At 30.4% G+C, this 19,634-nt stretch overlaps 1 protein-coding gene and 1 long non-coding RNA gene across 2 annotated transcripts in view; both read right to left on the bottom strand.

Moving 5' to 3' along the window:
* Positions 1–19,634, bottom strand: part of LOC135132619 (protein borderless) — a 204,528-nt gene that overhangs the window by 124,862 nt on the left and 60,032 nt on the right. The window lies entirely within an intron of this gene.
* On the bottom strand, positions 9,514–11,139 carry LOC135122923 (uncharacterized). Its single transcript, XR_010279495.1, has 4 exons — positions 10,755–11,139; positions 10,567–10,704; positions 10,081–10,515; positions 9,514–10,030 (listed from the first exon to the last, which is right to left on the bottom strand). It is a non-coding gene; the product is annotated as an uncharacterized LOC135122923 (long non-coding RNA).

The following is a 19,634-nucleotide window of genomic DNA, read 5'->3' as shown; positions in this document are numbered from 1 at the left end:
ACAACTTATTTCATTCTTCAATACTGCTAACTTGATACCTTTTAATTTTTTCCAAACAGAATTTTCAATTCTGTAACTACATTGTTGACCTCAAACCTATGTATTCTAATATCTAGGGCCCGGATTTTAGGTCACAAAAAAAGTCTAAAAAGGCGCCTAAAATAGGCTTTAAAAAATGTCAAATTAGGTTATAACAATGTTGAAATAGGTTCAAATAGGTTGATACGAATCTGAAATCTTCAAAATTTCAAAGCAACTAAAACAAGGTTATGTTTAGTCTTTATATTGTTTAACAGTTATTCACAATATTAATTAACATAATACATACAGTATGTCCCCGGATTGAGTTCACTAGAGGAAAAAAAAACTGTATTTTCTATTTTACAAAAAAAATGACATAGGAATAACATTTTTTGCTAATTAATTTTTTCATATTTCTAAGTTCTTCGTTACTTTTAGTTTTTTTCGATTTTAAGGACACAGCTTAATAATATTAAAATTAACTTAAATACTCGTAATACTATAATAAATAATTTATTCAAGCGGGCATTCGCATAACAAACTATATATCGCTCTAGATTTTCACATGTCATTGATGTGCGATTATCTACAAAAATATTTTTTAAACATGAAAAAGATCTTTCTACATCAATTGATGTAATTGACGCAAACTTTGATGCAATGGGTTCTTTACATTTTTTTTGTCTCCTTGTTCATGCTGTTCCAAATGAAACATCTTTTCACACTTAAACTTGAATATTCAATATTAAAATTAAAATATAGTATGTCAACAACAAATTGATGAAAATCGTAATTACATGCTTACCACTTTGCCACATGCTTTACAGAATAATCTGCTGGCATCGTTGGCAATTTAATATATATTGGCATCATCCATGGATGATGGCCAATGGTTAATCTTAACCGTGTTAGAGGTTTTTTCTTAAGGCATCACGATGTTTAAGAATATTTCACAAGTGAACACCAAACTTACACCACGACACAATTTTAACTGAACGTCAGAAATATGGCAATAGCGGAAATGCATTTACAAAAAAACTAATAAAAATGTGTTACAAACTTGTTTGTAAGATAAAGTATTACAACTGAAAGTAAAGGCGCAAGACGTCTTTCAAAGAACTGCCGCACTTTATTGGTGTTGTTTCCTGGAAAGGTCTGCTTTCGGCTCACCCGTTGTGTGGATTTTTGTGAAATTACCGCAAAGCGGCACGTTTAGGACGTTTTAGGTCACAGAAATCAGTTTTAGGTCACATACTCTCATTTTAGGCAATTAGGCAATTATAAAGTAGGCTCAAATAACGTTATTTTTTGCGAAACACATTTATATCTAAGTTTTATGTAAATGCCTTAAACAGGAACAAAAAGGCAAAAAACCTAAAGTCCGGGCTCTACTAATATCTTAACACCATTCAATTCATCTTTGAATTTTCCTAACATTTTTTTATTTTTACCGGAATACAAAGTGTTATTGAAAAGTACGTACAAAATAAAATCGGCAATTGGTCTCGAAGTATGGGTGCTAAAAGTAAAAAAAAAGTTCAGGTAAAAGTGTTCTCCTTTTAGAGATAAATATTATTAAAATTTATGTCCAAATTCGTTGTACGCCTCTAATAAAAAGGCCATCTTTCGTTTCTATACCAACAAAAGGGTCTCTTATTCTTAATTATTGTTATAGTTGCTCGGATTTACTGAAATAAATTAATTTTACCCATATATCCTTCAGTAGCGTCTAAAAAGGTTGGATAAGGGTTAATTTTCCCCTTAAAATTTTGATAACACAAAATAAGTTTTTCAGACTTCTTAGACTCCGCGAAGAACTGTCAATTTTGTTGTACATACCTTTCAATAAGACCCTGTATAATGGTTGACCTTTTGGATAATCAGATATGTATATCAAAATAGAAATCAGCCTTTTTAATCTCATATGTACTTATAAAACTGTTGGTAAGTATCTCCATAAAGAAGTTTTATTTTTTCATTAAATTCTTTTTTAATTATATTGTAAGGGAAGTCTGGATTCTGGATTCTTACTTTATGGGGGCTGACCGTAGCCAGCCGGCACTTAGGCCTCGCCTTTGGGCCTACTGTACCCTGTAAGGGAAGTCATACATTAACAATTTCGACAAATCTAATACAGTTTGCCCAATGTAAATTGGTTTATTAAACAATACTTTGGGTCTATAATTATGAACTGCTGCCAAATGTTTGTTAAATATAGTTTTATGTATATAATTAGGTTTGTTTATCGCTTTTTGTAACTTTTCCTCGTCACAATATAATTTTTAATATTTTGTTGGTTTCTAACAGACTGCATACACTTAGCATATAGTGCATTAATCATTAATATCCAGAAATCTTTTTCAAAATCATTTTTTGTGTTTTGTGTTTGTTCTTGTTCTTGTTGTTTGTGTTAAATTTTACATATGGTGCTATGGAATTTGATTGAGTAAATTTTATACCTATGTGAACCTTCGTTATTCTCATACCTTATCTTTTGTAAAGTTTTAATGTATTGTAATGAATTATATAATTTTTGTTATAGAAATGACAAAGTAGTTTTTCTACTTTTCCGCCTGGAGGAATTCTATTTTCCGGAGCTAACGGGAGGTCATTGAATTTGTTATGAATAGTCAGGTCTTCTGGAAATGCTAACTCGACTTCTAACACATAACCAGCTTCACTATCTGATAAATAATATACCGTCAACATTTTTAATTTCATTCCACATCATCACAAGTCAACCCTTTGAAGTCTTTTTGTGGTAATTTCTAAGATAAAGCCCATCATAATCTGAGTAAATTCATCTGCTTGCGAATATCTGTTACTACACTGTGAAATACCCCCTCTAATTTCGTTGTCAAAAAACAAATACATTTCATACACGTAATCAGTTAATAGTTCCAACTCCACTGAAGTATATTTGAGCATACAGTCCCAAGCACACCCCGGAGTTGTATAATAACAAAGAGGATCCAGTCCATAACCCTTTTTCAAACATAAATCTCTAAAATTTTTAAATACATCAGACAACAGCAATTTATCTAGTTTTAGGTATAAATCATGCCACTCGTCCAAGTTATTAATTTTAAAATATTTCCATACTCACTGCATGTTTGAATTCTCCTTGAAAAATTCCTTCTTTAGTGAGAGAAGAATAAAATTTATCTATTGATGGCAGATTTGTTTAAGAAAATTTTTCAAAAGAATCCATGTATTCGTAGGGATAAATTCCTTTTTTTTCTAATTATCTTGCTTTCTTCTTTCCTAAATAACACATTGAAGATGTTAATAATAATAGTATAATAATAATAACACATCTAATTCATGATTTGAAAAGTATTTCATTATTTCTCTCAAACTGACTTGATTAGATGACAAATTGTCTAATGAATCTAAATGAATAGATAAATCTCAGTTCGATATATTCATTATCATCCATTCTTAAAAGTTTACTGAAGAAATATACTTTTCTTCGTTATTAGGTATTAACTTCAACTCTTATTTTTTCCTAGATTAGTTAACAAATGACAATCGTACGAACTTAAATTATGAAATAAAACTGGGATAAAGAATTCAAATTGCAGTTCTGCAAGCAGCTCTTCCATATTTTCCCGTGTAATGATCATGACCTCTTACTTTTGGCTTTTCTATAGAAAACACATTTTCACAAAGATAACAAATTTTTGTTTTCTAATATTCTTCTACATAGCTCAATATCTGTTATAGGTAAGTATATTTTATTTTAATAATATATATATATATATATATATATTGATACCTGTTAAGTTGTTACCTCCGACATATGGAACAGACGACCTGACCTCCGGGTTACCCCCTTCGGCTAGCGTCATATATGTGATATATTTGGAATGAGGGGAACCTCTACTATTCGAATCTCAAAAGAGGGGAAACGATTTCTAGTATTTTAAAAGGCCATATATAAGATATACATAAGATATACAAAAGAGGCGTTCTTACCTCCATATACGTATATGAGTGGGTACTCGTAGTTTGTTGTTACCTCCAACAGTGTTGTCAAGTTTATACACAAGCTATCTTCTTTTACGTATATAGCTATTTCACACCAAATTAGATATCTTGATTTCGTACGATCATTCAAAGAAAGTGTTTAATTATATTACTGAATTTTTTGGAAATTTTTGGTAAAAATTGCAAAATGGCTCCAATTTTTTTATAGGAATAGCAAGACATCATCCTAGAAATACATACAAAAATCGGTCGAAGGTTATTTCAAGAGAACTTTCCTCGCCCCTGAAGTACAATACAACTCCAGCTTTTTTGAAAATTATTTGATTTTGCGAATTTTACTTTTTATTTTCAAAATGTAAGGAAGTATTGTAACGGGTCCGTCGGCTGAGTCTCTACTTTTACGTTTTCTCGACCTTTTATGACCCACAGAGTACGAAAAAATGGATCTCTCGTTTCCGTGTGTGTATCTGTCCGCCGTCCGTGAGGATTTTTGTTAGACAGATATTCTCCGAAACTAGTGGACCGATTTTTGTCAAATTTTATATGTAAGTAAATTACGAATATCATGTTGATGGTAAAACGCTAACCAAACTTTGTCTAGTCATCTCCACCAACAATGTGATGATGACACCTCAAAATTGTACATAGTAAATAGGTTTAAACTGTGTAAAATAATATAGTCCTACACGTATAGTTTATGAATCCGTGTTGAGTTTTTACCCGAAACGACCAGATTTTTGGAAGAAAAATCAAAATTATATAACAATTGTGTGTTGCATGTTAAAACTTACATTACAAAATATACAATTTTAATTTTGTTTTTCCAAAAATCTCGATGTCCAGTGTGAAAACGCAGTACGAATTCATACACCACAACTGCAGGAATATCGTATTTTATAAAATTACTATTGTAAATTTTGGATTGTCAGTCATCCCATTGGTGGGGGGATGATTAATCAACTTTTGGTCAGCGTTTTGCAATATACACGATATTCTTAACATAAGTATAAAATTTGATAACAATTGGTGCGGTAATTTCGAAGATTATCAGTCTAATAAAAAAAACACAGACGTTGGAGAGTCAGGCGTCAGAGAGACGGAACCGGGAGACCAAATTTTTCGTACTCTAGACGTCATGAAACGTCAAGAAAACATGCAAGTAGCAAGTTGCTTGATAGACTCGATTACTATACTTGTGACTGTATTATAAGTGAAAGTAATTCGAAGTCCTGGAATTTAAGACTAGACTTTTCAAACTGTATGCTACTGTTGCTAAAAACTCACATTTCATCACTCGCAGGCTGTAAACCAACCTGAATTCTAATTCTAAGGCGATTTTGACATGTTTCGAACGCTATTACTGACAGAAACGTCTTATAATTTTTGTAATTGTAATTGTAATCGAGTCCGTCGACCGACTCTCTACTTTTACGTTTTTTCGAGCTTTCATGACCCCTACAGTAGGAAGAAATAGGTCTCCTGTTTCCGTGTGTCTGTCTGTCCGTTTGGCTGCCGTCCCAAATTTTTATTAGACAGATAATCTCCGAAAGTACTGGGACAATTGTTGTCAAATTTTGTATTTATATTAGGAACGTCATGTAGATGGTATAACGCTAACCGAAATTTGCCTAATCATCCTCACCAATAACGTGATGATATCATTTCACAATTGTACATAGTAAATGGGTTTTAAAATGTATAAAATAACATGTAGTTTATGAAGCCGTGTTGAGTTTTTATCGAAACGTCCAGATTTTTGGGAAAAGAATCAAAATTATAAAGCAACATTTTGCAATTTAATTTTGAATCTGCAGACCGGAATGCTTTGAAATCTTGCAGACGTTATAAAGTTATGATAATCATGATAAATTTTTAATCAAAATTATTTACTTATCCCCTCCAAAAGATTGATGACGTCAGCTCAAAATGTTGCCGAATAAATCCTTTCGGAAAAGTCCAAAATATGATGAGTCTATATTTGGGAACAACAGTTGCTCCAAAAACACGTAATATACCTGAATACATGTGATATTTATGTAAATTTCTGTGCAAATCCTATCCTTCCTCTTATCCTATCTTTCGTCTACCTGCCCTATGGTCCAACTTTCTCTTTCAGTTTCTAGAATTTTCTAAACGCTTTCTTTAAGTTCTTCCACCTCTCCAAAACCGAACCTACGTGTCGACAATTTTTAAACACCATTCCTTTTTCTTCCTCGAGCTCTCAACCCGTAAGCATCTAATAAAAATCTGAAAACCGTGACCATCGCTATTTCTTATTAAAATCCCCACCGATACCCACAATTCCATTCATATTTTTTGGACTTACTTATACAAGTGACTCAAAAAAATTATTGATTAAATCAAAAATTGCAAAACTCAATACTTTGAAATCTTGTAGACGTTTTGATGTTATGAAAGAATGGTAAATTATTTATCAAAATATATCTGTTCATCAACTCCAAAAAATTTATGACGTCATCTCAAAATTTTGCAGAATAAATCCTATCTAAAATGATCAATCTATAATTGTAATTTATCACTGCATTCATATTTTTTAGCTTTGCTTATAGAGGGTGACTCCAAAAAATTAATGAATCAGTCAATTTATTTTATTGAATAAATCAAGAATAGCAAAACTGAATATTTTGAAATCTTGCAGCCGTTTTCAAGTTATTGAAGCATGGTAAATTGTTGATCAAAATATATCTGTTTAGGTCCCCCAAAAAACTGATGACGACATCTCAAAATTTTGTAGAATAAATTCCACCCAAAATGTGCAAATGTGTTCTTATTTGTGGTCGATCATTGCACTCATATTTTTTAGATTTTCTAAAACAGGGGACTCAAAAAATTAATGAATGGGTCAAATTTATTTTATTGATTAAATCAGGAACGCCTCACTCCATTTTCCCAGAAAATTTTGGGAATAGAATACTGTTATTTTTAGTATTTTACACTGCATCAATCCAAGTTGATATACTTGTATTTGTAAAAATGACGTCATCACAAAACGTTGCTTTTAGCAACAATAGCAACTTAAATTCGAATTTGAAGACGATTTAAGCAACAATAGCGACTCGAATTCTAATTTCAAGACGATTTTGAGACGATTCAAACACCATTAGTGACAGAATGTTTAATGAAACACAGGTTCAACACATAGAACTTTTATAAACACCTATATGACGTAAGTGAAAGAATTCGAAGATGCTGAAATTTTAAATACAATAATCAGGGCTAATTGAGGAAATCGAGCTTGGAATGTCCTACATAAAAAAGAATAAGAAAAAAGAAGGGCTCGGACTGTGTCCAGAATGGAGGGCCATATCTCGAAAATCTTGTGTGGTTACTATAAACTGGCATCAAATCGGCTCTTTTCAGAACCAATAGTAATTTCGACAAATAAAGTAACAGTAAATTGGTACTAGTCAATATTTTGGAGAAGAATGTGCACTCTGCACTAATGTTGGTTAGTGGTTACACGAAAACCTAAATTCTGCGATCCCATATTACATACGACTGCAACAACTGTATAATCACAAATAAATTTTTCAATTTAAAGCTGGTTAGATGGTTGCTAATCTTATTATTACTGATACAATGCCTCAACAGAGTGAAAACTCCAATTACACTAGTTTACAAGGTTTTATATCCAAAGACAAAAATAGTTGAATCTGAAGGATTTGGGTTCAGGAAAATCAAATCTGAAAGCAGAGAAAATCCATCACGTCAGGTTTTTGAGATATTTATATAAACATATCCCGTATTTCTCTTCTTTTATACAACTCTTGTTATTTTTTTGTTTTTAAATATATATGAACATATAGTTCTTTTAGCAAATTTGTTTCATTTTACAAGATCATCTACGTCAATAAATAACATGAGTGTCAATTTTTCAAGCTACTAGATTGTCATCAATATTTTATTTAAAATTTTTCAAGTATTGATTTTAGAATAATTGGTTGCTTTTGATTTCTCTACGGGACGTGATAATAAAAATGTGAGCTTGGTCTCACAAAGATCTTTTAAAAGGATATAAATTTGCTCAAAGAAATACAGGTTTATCTTTAAAAATAAAGTAGTTACAGGGGTTGCATCAAATAAAAGCAACACCTAGTATATATTATAAACATTATGACTGAAAATTAAAAATGATTAACACTAGCGTTTCTTTTATTGACAGTACTGTCAGTTTTCCTTATAATAGACCAACAGTAACACATTTTCGTCCCAAAATCCTTGATACCTTCTTTTTAAGCATATTTGAACAGGTCTTCCCGCTTTAGGTACTATAATTTTACCACAAACGTAACAAAACTGATTTGTACTTACTTTGCACGATTTCGAAGACATGTTTTATGCCACAGTATTAACATGAATCAATTTAACCTAACGTGAAGGTAAAAACAAAGTTCATTATTTTGTATTAAAAGCTGACGTGATAAGGATTAGTATCCATTTTTGGATTTGTTATCAGTAAGTAATTTAGAAGTAAAAAATATTTTTTTTATTTTTGGATATGAAAAAAAGTTTAAATTTGTAAATTAATGTCATTCTTAGGCAAGGAGCATAAAGATTAACAAGAAAGAGTGGAGTGAAATTAGCAAGTTTAAAATCTTAAGCACATAAACGAAACACAATGAATGCTAGACAACTTGATGGAATGTGCTGTACTGATGAGATCAAACAAGATAGAAACTGCAGGCTACAGTTTTCCAACACGTTGTCTAGTCTCCGGGGTGATTGCAAATTAATGTATTTTAAATTTGGCCCTAATTTGATGCCTTTGGACGTAACCAGAGACTTTAAATACAGTATGTATTAAAGTCTCTGGACGTAACAGTCGATACCATGTTTCCTTCTACCATGCGTTGGACATATGTATGACGGCGACGTTGCCAAGTTTCAGAGGTCAGAACGTACAGTTTATATGCCGGAGGTAACAACATACTAGCAGTGTATAAAGGTAAGCGACGCCAGCGCCAACGGTCTACAGCTGAACTAAAATAAAAAGTTGCGACTATGGGATGCACGTTATGACCTCCAGACGAAAATTGAAAATCAAGCTCCTAGCGCCCCCTAGATGATTAAAAAATTATTTACAAGGCAAAACGTTTCTACCTCCGAAAACGGAGGTAGGAACGTTGTAGATGAGGTGACAACGTACTATACGTATATACTTCGGAGGTAACAACATACCGTGCATACATATATTGATATATATATACGTCAATAATAACTTTTGGCCTCGCGCCAGATTTAGGCAACAAGTAATGGGAGAATATGAAAACCACATCCTAGCCTCAAACCTGTCATATCAGTGTTCAAATTTGTATTTATGGTTGCATCATTTACAACAAGCGAATGCTTGACACGTTTTAAAGTAGGTAAATATTTGGAGTTATAGTTTAAACTGTTTTCGAGTAAAAGAAAGAAAAAGTGGTATGAATCAGTTTATTCAGAAATAATTTTTTGGAATTAAAACAGCCACATAGAGGCTGAAGAAATTAAGATAATCAAAGAGAAAAGAAAACAACTTAAAACTAGGAAAGCTTACTTCGTAGTAAGTGCAATTATATTCTATGAACATTTAATACAACTATAAAACACCAAAGCAGATTATTCATATTTCTTATGAAGTTAGAGATTGCAATTATTAACAAAGTTGACAACGTATGGATAAAGTTAAATATATATCTTTTAGTCAAAAGAGGTGTCTGCATAATTTGTTAGTGTGTTTGCAGGTATATTTGTACAATGCAGCAGCTGCTGCATTCACTATCCGAATGTAATGTATAAATAATGATTTGTCTGGTGTATGGTGCAGTCTTAAAATTAGGTATTTTTACTATATTTCAATTGGATAAATATTTTTACACATATTTGTAAATTCTCGTGCTTTGCCAGTTTTAGACGTTGGAATTTTAATTATTAGCGTATCGTTTTTGTCTTGAATGCTGTCATTATTTTTCAATTTATCCATTCCACATGCTCCTACAACTTCTAATAAAAAATAAACCTAAAACATAATGATTTATAGACAATGTGATTGACCTTGTTTGAGATCACCTTTAACATCGGGTACATTTAATCACGGGCTTCTGTTAAAAATTTTGGTAAGTCTTCTCTTGTAAATATATTTGATTTCTTGGCAATGTAACCTATATTTTTTGCTTGAAAACTTGGTGTACTTGGATATATCTATGCTGTTTTTTATTAACAGAGTTGACTTTAACTACGACTATGCAGCCCAAAGTGTTAAAGATTTCACAGAATTTGCTTTTTCAGCGAAATACTCGTATGCAATGAGGTGTTCTCCATATATTTTGCATGGTTGTTTCTGCGCAAAAAAAAAATTCATACCGCTTTTCATAAACTGTGGCTGAGTTTTTAGGTAATAAATTTGATATATTATCTGCCAGTTTTTGCAAGTTCGGTCGAATGCATGTAAACTGCTTGTTATTATTGCTATCCATCTCTATTTTGCAATTGCTACAGATCTTTCTGCAAGCAAAAATATTAAAAGTGCCGAAAAATAAGAGGTATGCTTCATACTTTCATTTAAAATGGGCATGTAAGCTAATAATCTGTCTGTAATAATAATAAAAGCTTATTATAGGTTATGTAGATACAAGAAAATTGTTCAAATTCTTCCATTCCGCATACTCCTACAACTTCGAATAAAAAATATACCTAAAACATTATGTTTTATAGACAATGTGATTGACCTTCTTTGAGATTACCTTTGACATTAGGTACATTAATCACGGGCCTCTGTTAAAAATTTTCGTAAGTTTTCTCTTGTAAATATATTTGATTTCTGGGAAACATAACCTATATTTTTTGCTTGAGAACTTGGTGTACTTAGATTATATCTATGCTGTTTTATATTAACAGAGTTGACTTTAACAACGATTTTGTAGCCCAAAATGTTGATTTCACAGAATTTTCTTTTTCAGCGAAATACTCGTATGCAAAATGAGATATTCTCCATATAATGTTTTCCATGGTTGTTTCTGCACCGAACAAAAACTTATTACAGGTTATGTGGATACACATTGTTCGCTGCCATAGAATGTCGCTGCACTTCAAGAAATCCGCTGTTGCCATGGAAGGTTGCGACGTTGCGAGATTACGCGCAAATTTAGTTAATAAATTATATTTATAAAATTAATAAACCGGATGTGTTTCTAATAACTAATAAAAAGGGTTAACAAAGAGTATAGAATTACTGCTAAACCGAAAAACAATTTATAACCTTGTAAAATGTAATTGTGGAGGTAGATAATACTAATATGACAACACCGCATTTAATTTCTGTGCCGATTTTTGAACATAGAAAAAGCACATTACTGCGCGATTTCGAAAAAAGAAACATTACTATTTTTTAGCAGCTTTTAACCTCTCTTTTTATATTTCTCCAAGAAAGGCGTACATGTCAATTTTAAAATACCAGTTTAAGTTGGAGTAAGAAATTTACTTTTATGGTTGTGTGTACAGGCACTTCTACAATTAGCAGTACAAGTTTTTGTTAATCTCTTAAATTATTTTTCTACTTATGGAGCCAATCTGGATATTTGCTTAAGGGTGTGCTTTAAATTTTAGGAATTAATATCTTGGAACGTCATGCATCGTTTCCATACATTTTTGAGCTTCTGTTTTATTTTCTAATCACTTGGAATTTCATTTCCAAAAACAAAAATTGTACTTGAAATGATAGATATGAAGCTCATTATTCCGAAACATGTAATTATAAGATCAAATGTTACTATGCATGAAATGTATTATTTGATATAAAGTAAATAACTTTTGATATCGCATTCTTTAGATTTTTTTCATGGGTACTTTACAGTTAATAGTATCACCATGAAATTGTCTCTTAGATTTGTTTTTCTTTCTTCCGGTATTTGAATCACAATTTGATAATCTTAAAACAACGACAATTAATTTAACTTTAGCTTGAGTTGTGAACCTGAAAGTTGTTTTGTATGAATTTGTGTGACAAAAGTGTACTAAAGATGAAAATAATTACTTATACTCTTTTATAATTATTAATTACATTTGTAGCAATCTTTGGACTCTCGTATTTTATATTATTTTATCCAAGAAACAAGCGAAATTTGAAAAACCAGTTTAATATTTTAATGGAGCAGTAATTATGAACCCAAATGTTGCTATGGATAAAAACTATTATTTGACTTAAATTAACTTTTGGAATCACAGTCTTTGGATTTTTTTCGTAGATACTCCACAGTAAACAACATAATTATAAATCTGTCCCTTTGATTTATTAATTTCTCAATCCGCCGATATTTGAAAGACGATTTGGTATTCTTAAAACAAGGGTTACTAATTTAATGTTTCCTTGGACTGTGAGCCTGAAAGTTGTTTTGTATGAATCCATATGGGGTCAAAGTGTACTAAAGATGAAAAGAATGACTTCGTTTATAGCAACTTTTGGCCTCTCGTGTTTAATATTTCTCCAAGAATGTTTTTAATTTTGTAAGATATTGGGTCAATAAAACATACACCGACAACATTATTTGCAATTCTTCCAACCACCTATGAATTCATAAAATATCAACTTTTGCATCTTTAATTGAAATATTGTTCAATTCTAATCTAAACCATGAAAACTATAATAAAGAACTTCAGTCCATAAAACAAATTGCAATAAATAATGACTTTAAAGTAAAATTAATCCACAATCTAATTGACAAAATAAGATACAAAATTAAAAAAAAAAACAATGTTGCTCGTTGTTCAAAACGGACCATGATACTAAGGAAGACATAGGTAGATATTATTTTCTGGATTTTATTGAAACATTATCTTACAAAATTAAAAACATACTAAATAGAGTGAATAAAAATGTTAATATTTCATTTAGAAAAATTAATTCAACCAGAAATCAGTTACTGAACAACAAAGATAAAATTACTTAACTAGATAAAGCCGGAGTCTATCAATTACAATTTGAATGTTGAGATTGTGCCTTAAATTTTACGAATCCATATCGTGAAATAATACACCTCATGAATTTCACTGGCTTGTGTTGAAATTTCGGGTTTCCAATTTTAAATTTATTAATCTAGTACTTCGTTCCAAAAACAAAATTGTGCCCGGAATGATGGGTTAATTACCTGTTTTCACATATACGAAGCGCACGAGTCCGAAAGTTACCTAACATGCAATTATGAGGCTAAATGTTGCTATGGATGAAAACTATTATTTGAATTAAAGTAACTTTTGGCATCACAGTCTTTAGATCTTTTTTCATAGGTATTTTACACTTAACAACATCATTATGAATTTATTTCTTAGATTTATTTCTCAATCCACCAATATTTGTCTTAACCTCATAGAAAATGTTTCGTCTTATGGAAAAAATCTGAATCTTTACACTTGGGGGTGTGCCTGAATATATAGCACCGAATATTGCCTCACATGAATTTTACTGCCTCGATTTGACCAAATTTTGGGTTTCCGATTTTAGATTTAATCATGTACCTAGTACTTTAAGATATGTTAGCACATGAGTCCGAAATTATGAGGCCAAAAGTTTCTATGGATGAAAGCCATTATTTGATTTAAAGTAACTTTTGGCATCACAATCTTTAGATTTTTTTAATAGTTACTTCATAATTAATAACACAATTATGACTTTTTCTTGTAGGTTTATTTCTCTTATTTGTTATTAAAATAACTGCTATTAAGTTAATTTTAGCTTGGGTTGTAAGTTTGAAAGTTGTTCTCTACGATTCTGTGAGGCCAAAGTCTACAAAAGATGAAAATAATTTTAGGTTAGATAGTTCAACATTCAGCCAATTATTTATTTTTATTTATAATATTTTCGTGTGGTATAGCAAGAATATTGGTCAAAAATCAAGTATTTTAGGATCAAAAAACGGCACATCAATTTCCAGATAATATTAACACTAATAAGTCTAAAAATCTAACCAAATATTGACTTTTTTAAAGTGTTATAAGTTTACTGACGAGGTGGCTGAGAATGGGGATGAACCCTGAAACTGGTATCACCAAAATAGTATAAATAAAAATAAATAATTGGTTGATTGCAGAACTACCTAACCCAACTTTATACCCGCGCTAATATGGAAACACACATATTAAAATAATTAGCCCATTTATAGCAACTTTCGAACACTCGTATTTTATATTTGTCTAAGTAGCAAGTACTTAAAAAATTTAAATTATCACTTTAACTTTGAATAAAAAAATATTTTTATGAATGCGTCTACAGATTCTTCTACCATTCACAGTCTAATTTTGTACTAACTTCATACAAAATGTTTCGTATTATGGAAAAAATCTGAATATTTACACTTGGGGGTGTGCCTGAATATATAGCACCGAATATTGATTCACATGAATTTTACTGCCTCGATTTGACCAAATTTTGGGTTTCCGATTTTAGATTTATTCATGTACCTTGTACTTTAATGTATGTTAGCACATGAGTCCGAAAGTTATTCGTCATGTAATTATGAGGCCAAAAGTTTCTATGGATGAAAGCCATTATTTGATTTAAAGTAACTTTTGGCATCACAATCTTTAGATTTTTTTAATAGTTACTTCATAATTAATAACGCAATTATGACTTTTTCTTGTAGGTTTATTTCTCTTATTTGTTATTAAAATAACTGCTGTTAAGTTAATTTTAGCTTGGGTTGTAAGTTTGAAAGTTGTTCTCTACGATTCTGTGAGGCCAAAGTCTACAAAAGATGAAAATAATTTTAGGTTAGATAGTTCAACATTCAGCCAATTATTTATTTTTATTTATACTATTTTCGTGTGGTATAGCAAGAATAATGGTCAAAAATCAAGTATTTTAGGATCAAAAAACGGCACATCAATTTCCAGATAATATTAACACTAATAAGTCTAAAAATCTAACCAAATATTGACTTTTTTAAAGTGTTATAAGTTTACTGACGAGGTGGCTGAGAAAGGGGATGAACCCTGAAACTGGTATCACCAAAATAGTATAAATAAAAATAAATAATTGGTTGATTGCAGAACTACCTAACCCAACTTTATACCCGCGCTAATATGGAAACAAACATATCAAAATGATTAGCTCATTTATAGCAACTTTGGACCTATCTTCCTTTATATTTGGCTAAGTAGCAAGTATTTAAAAAATTTAAATTATCACTTTAACTTTGAATAAAAAAATATTTTTATGAATGCGTCTACAGATTCTTCTACCATTCACAGTCTAATTTTGTACTAACTTCATACAAAATGTTTCGTATTATGGAAAAAATTTGAATATTTACACTTGGGGGTGTGCCTGAATATATAGCACCGAATATTGATTCACATGAATTTTACTGCCTCGATTTGACCAAATTTTGGGTTTCCGATTTTAGATTTATTCATGTACCTTGTACTTTAATGTATGTTAGCACATGAGTCCGAAAGTTATTCGTCATGTAATTATGAGGCCAAAAGTTTCTATGGATGAAAGCCATTATTTGATTTAAAGTAACTTTTGGCATCACAATCTTTAGATTTTTTTAATAGTTACTTCATAATTAATAACACAATTATGACTTTTTCTTGTAGGTTTATTTCTCTTATTTGTTATTAAAATAACTGCTGTTAAGTTAATTTTAGCTTGGGTTGTAAATTTGAAAGTTGTTTTCTACGATTCTGTGAGGCCAAAGTCTACAAAAGATGAAAATAATTTTAGGTTAGATAGTTCACCACCCTGCCAATTATTTATTTTTATTTATACTATTTTCGTGTGGTATAGCAAGAATAATGGTCAAAAATCAAGTATTTTAGGATCAAAAAACGGCACATCAATTTCCAGATAATATTAACACTAATAAGTCTAAAAATCTAACCAAATATTGACTTTTTTAAAGTGTTATAAGTTTACTGACGAGGTGGCTGAGAAAGGGGATGAACCCTGAAACTGGTATCACCAAAATAGTATAAATAAAAATAAATAATTGGTTGATTGCAGAACTACCTAACCCAACTTTATACCCGCGCTAATATGGAAACACACATATCAAAATAATTAGCTCATTTATAGCAACTTTCGAACTCTCGTATTTTATATTTGTCTAAGTAGCAAGTACTTAAAAAATTTAAATTATCACTTTAACTTTGAATAAAAAAATATTTATATGAATGCGTCTACAGATTCTTCTACCATTCACAGTCTAATTTTGTACTAACTTCATACAAAATGTTTCGTATTATGGAAAAAATTTGAATATTTACACTTGGGGGTGTGCCTGAATATATAGCACCGAATATTGATTCACATGAATTTTACTGCCTCGATTTGACCAAATTTTGGGTTTCCGATTTTAGATTTATTCATGTACCTTGTACTTTAATGTATGTTAGCACATGAGTCCGAAAGTTATTCGTCATGTAATTATGAGGCCAAAAGTTTCTATGGATGAAAGCCATTATTTGATTTAAAGTAACTTTTGGCATCACAATCTTTAGATTTTTTTAATAGTTACTTCATAATTAATAACACAATTATGACTTTTTCTTGTAGGTTTATTTCTCTTATTTGTTATTAAAATAACTGCTATTAAGTTAATTTTAGCTTGGGTTGTAAGTTTGAAAGTTGTTCTATACGATTCTGTGAGGCCAAAAACTACAAAAGATGAAAATAATTTTAGGTTAGATAGTTCAACATTCAGCCAATTTTTTATTTTTATTTATAATATTTTCGTGTGGTATAGCAAGAATATTGGTCAAAAATCAAGTATTTTAGGATCAAAAAACGGCACATCAATTTCCAGATAATATTAACACTAATAAGTCTAAAAATCTAACCAAATATTGACTTTTTTAAAGTGTTATAAGTTTACTGACGAGGTGGCTGAGAATGGGGATGAACCCTGAAACTGGTATCAACAAAATAGTATAAATAAAAATAAATAATTGGTTGATTGCAGAACTACCTAACCCAACTTTATACTCGCGCTAATATGGAAACACACATATCAAAATAATTAGCCCATTTATAGCAACTTTCGAACACTCGTATTTTATATTTGTCTAAGTAGGAAGTACTTAAAAAATTTAAATTATCACTTTAACTTTGAATAAAAAAATATTTTTATGAATGCGTCTACAGATTCTTCTACCATTCACAGTCGTAATTTTGTACTAACTTCATACAAAATGTTTCGTATTATGGAAAAAATCTGAATATTTACACTTGGGGGTGTGCCTGAATATATAGCACCGAATATTGATTCACATGAATTTTACTGCCTCGATTTGACCAAATTTTGGGTTTCCGATTTTAGATTTATTCATGTACCTTGTACTTTAATGTATGTTAGCACATGAGTCCGAAAGTTATTCGTCATGTAATTATGAGGCCAAAAGTTTCTATGGATGAAAGCCATTATTTGATTTAAAGTAACTTTTGGCATCACAATCTTTAGATTTTTTTAATAGTTACTTCATAATTAATAACACAATTATGACTTTTTCTTGTAGGTTTATTTCTCTTATTTGTTATTAAAATAACTGCTTTTAAGTTAATTTTAGCTTGGGTTGTAAGTTTGAAAGTTGTTCTCTACGATTCTGTGAGGCCAAAGTCTACAAAAGATGAAAATAATTTTAGGTTAGATAGTTCAACATTCAGCCAATTATTTATTTTTATTTATACTATTTTCGTGTGGTATAGCAAGAATAATGGTCAAAAATCAAGTATTTTAGGATAAAAAAACGGCACATCAATTTCCAGATAATATTAACACTAATAAGTCTAAAAATCTAACCAAATATTGACTTTTTTAAAGTGTTATAAGTTTACTGACGAGGTGGCTGAGAATGGGGATGAACCCTGAAACTGGTATCACCAAAATAGTATAAATAAAAATAAATAATTGGTTGATTGCAGAACTACCTAACCCAACTTTATACCCGCGCTAATATGGAAACACACATATCAAAATAATTAGCCCATTTATAGCAACTTTCGAACACTCGTATTTTATATTTGTCTAAGTAGGAAGTACTTAAAAAATTTAAATTATCACTTTAACTTTGAATAAAAAAATATTTTTATGAATGCGTCTACAGATTCTTCTACCATTCACAGTCGTAATTTTGTACTAACTTCATACAAAATGTTTCGTATTATGGAAAAAATCTGAATATTTACACTTGGGGGTGTGCCTGAATATATAGCACTGAATATTGATTCACATGAATTTTACTGCCTCGATTTGACCAAATTTTGGGTTTCCGATTTTAGATTTATTCATGTACCTTGTACTTTAATGTATGTTAGCACATGAGTCCGAAAGTTATTCGTCATGTAATTATGAGGCCAAAAGTTTCTATGGATGAAAGCCATTATTTGATTTAAAGTAACTTTTGGCATCACAATCTTTAGATTTTTTTAATAGTTACTTCATAATTAATAACACAATTATGACTTTTTCTTGTAGGTTTATTTCTCTTATTTGTTATTAAAATAACTGCTTTTAAGTTAATTTTAGCTTGGGTTGTAAGTTTGAAAGTTGTTCTCTACGATTCTGTGAGGCCAAAGTCTACAAAAGATGAAAATAATTTTAGGTTAGATAGTTCAACATTCAGCCAATTATTTATTTTTATTTATACTATTTTCGTGTGGTATAGCAAGAATAATGGTCAAAAATCAAGTATTTTAGGATAAAAAAACGGCACATCAATTTTCAGATAATATTAACACTAATAAGTCTAAAAATCTAACCAAATATTGACTTTTTTAAAGTGTCATAGGTTTACTGACGAGGTGGCTGAGAAAGGGGATGAACCCTGAAACTGGTATCAGCAAAATAGTATAAGTAAAAATAAATAATTGGTTGATTGCAGAACTACCTAACCCAAATTTATACCCACGCTAATATGGAAACAAACATATCAAAATAATTAGCTCATTTATAGCAACTTTGGACCTATCTTCCTTTATATTTGGCTAAGTAGCAAGTATTTAAAAAAATTAAATTATCACTTTAACTTTGAATAAAAAATATTTTTATGAATGCGTTTACAGATACTTCTACCATTCACAGTCGTAATTTTGTCTTAACCTTATAGAAAATGTTTCGTTTTATGGAAAAAATCTGAATCTTTACACTTGGGGGTGTGCCTGAATATATAGCACCGAATATTGATTCACATGAATTTTATTGCCTCGATTTGACCAAATTTTGGGTTTTCGATTTTAGATTTATTCATGTACCTTGTACTTTAATGTATGTTAGCACATGAGTCCGAAAGTTATTCGTCATGTAATTATGAGGCCAAAAGTTTCTATGGATGAAAGCCATTATTTGATTTAAAGTAACTTTTGGCATCACAATCTTTAGATTTTTTTAATAGTTACTTCATAATTAATAACACAATTATGACTTTTTCTTGTAGGTTTATTTCTCTTATTTGTTATTAAAATAACTGCTGTTAAGTTAATTTTAGCTTGGGTTGTAAATTTGAAAGTTGTTTTCTACGATTCTGTGAGGCCAAAGTCTACAAAAGATGAAAATAATTTTAGGTTAGATAGTTCACCACTCTGCCAATTATTTATTTTTATTTATACTATTTTCGTGTGGTATAGCAAGAAT

This window comes from Zophobas morio, unplaced genomic scaffold, assembly GCF_036711695.1.
Source record: "Zophobas morio isolate AGI-343-1 ecotype UQ-CSIRO unplaced genomic scaffold, CSIRO_AGI_Zmor_V1 ptg000002l, whole genome shotgun sequence".
In the NCBI taxonomy this organism is placed as follows: Eukaryota; Metazoa; Arthropoda; class Insecta; order Coleoptera; family Tenebrionidae; genus Zophobas; species Zophobas morio.
This window is presented reverse-complemented; position numbering and strand designations above follow the sequence as displayed.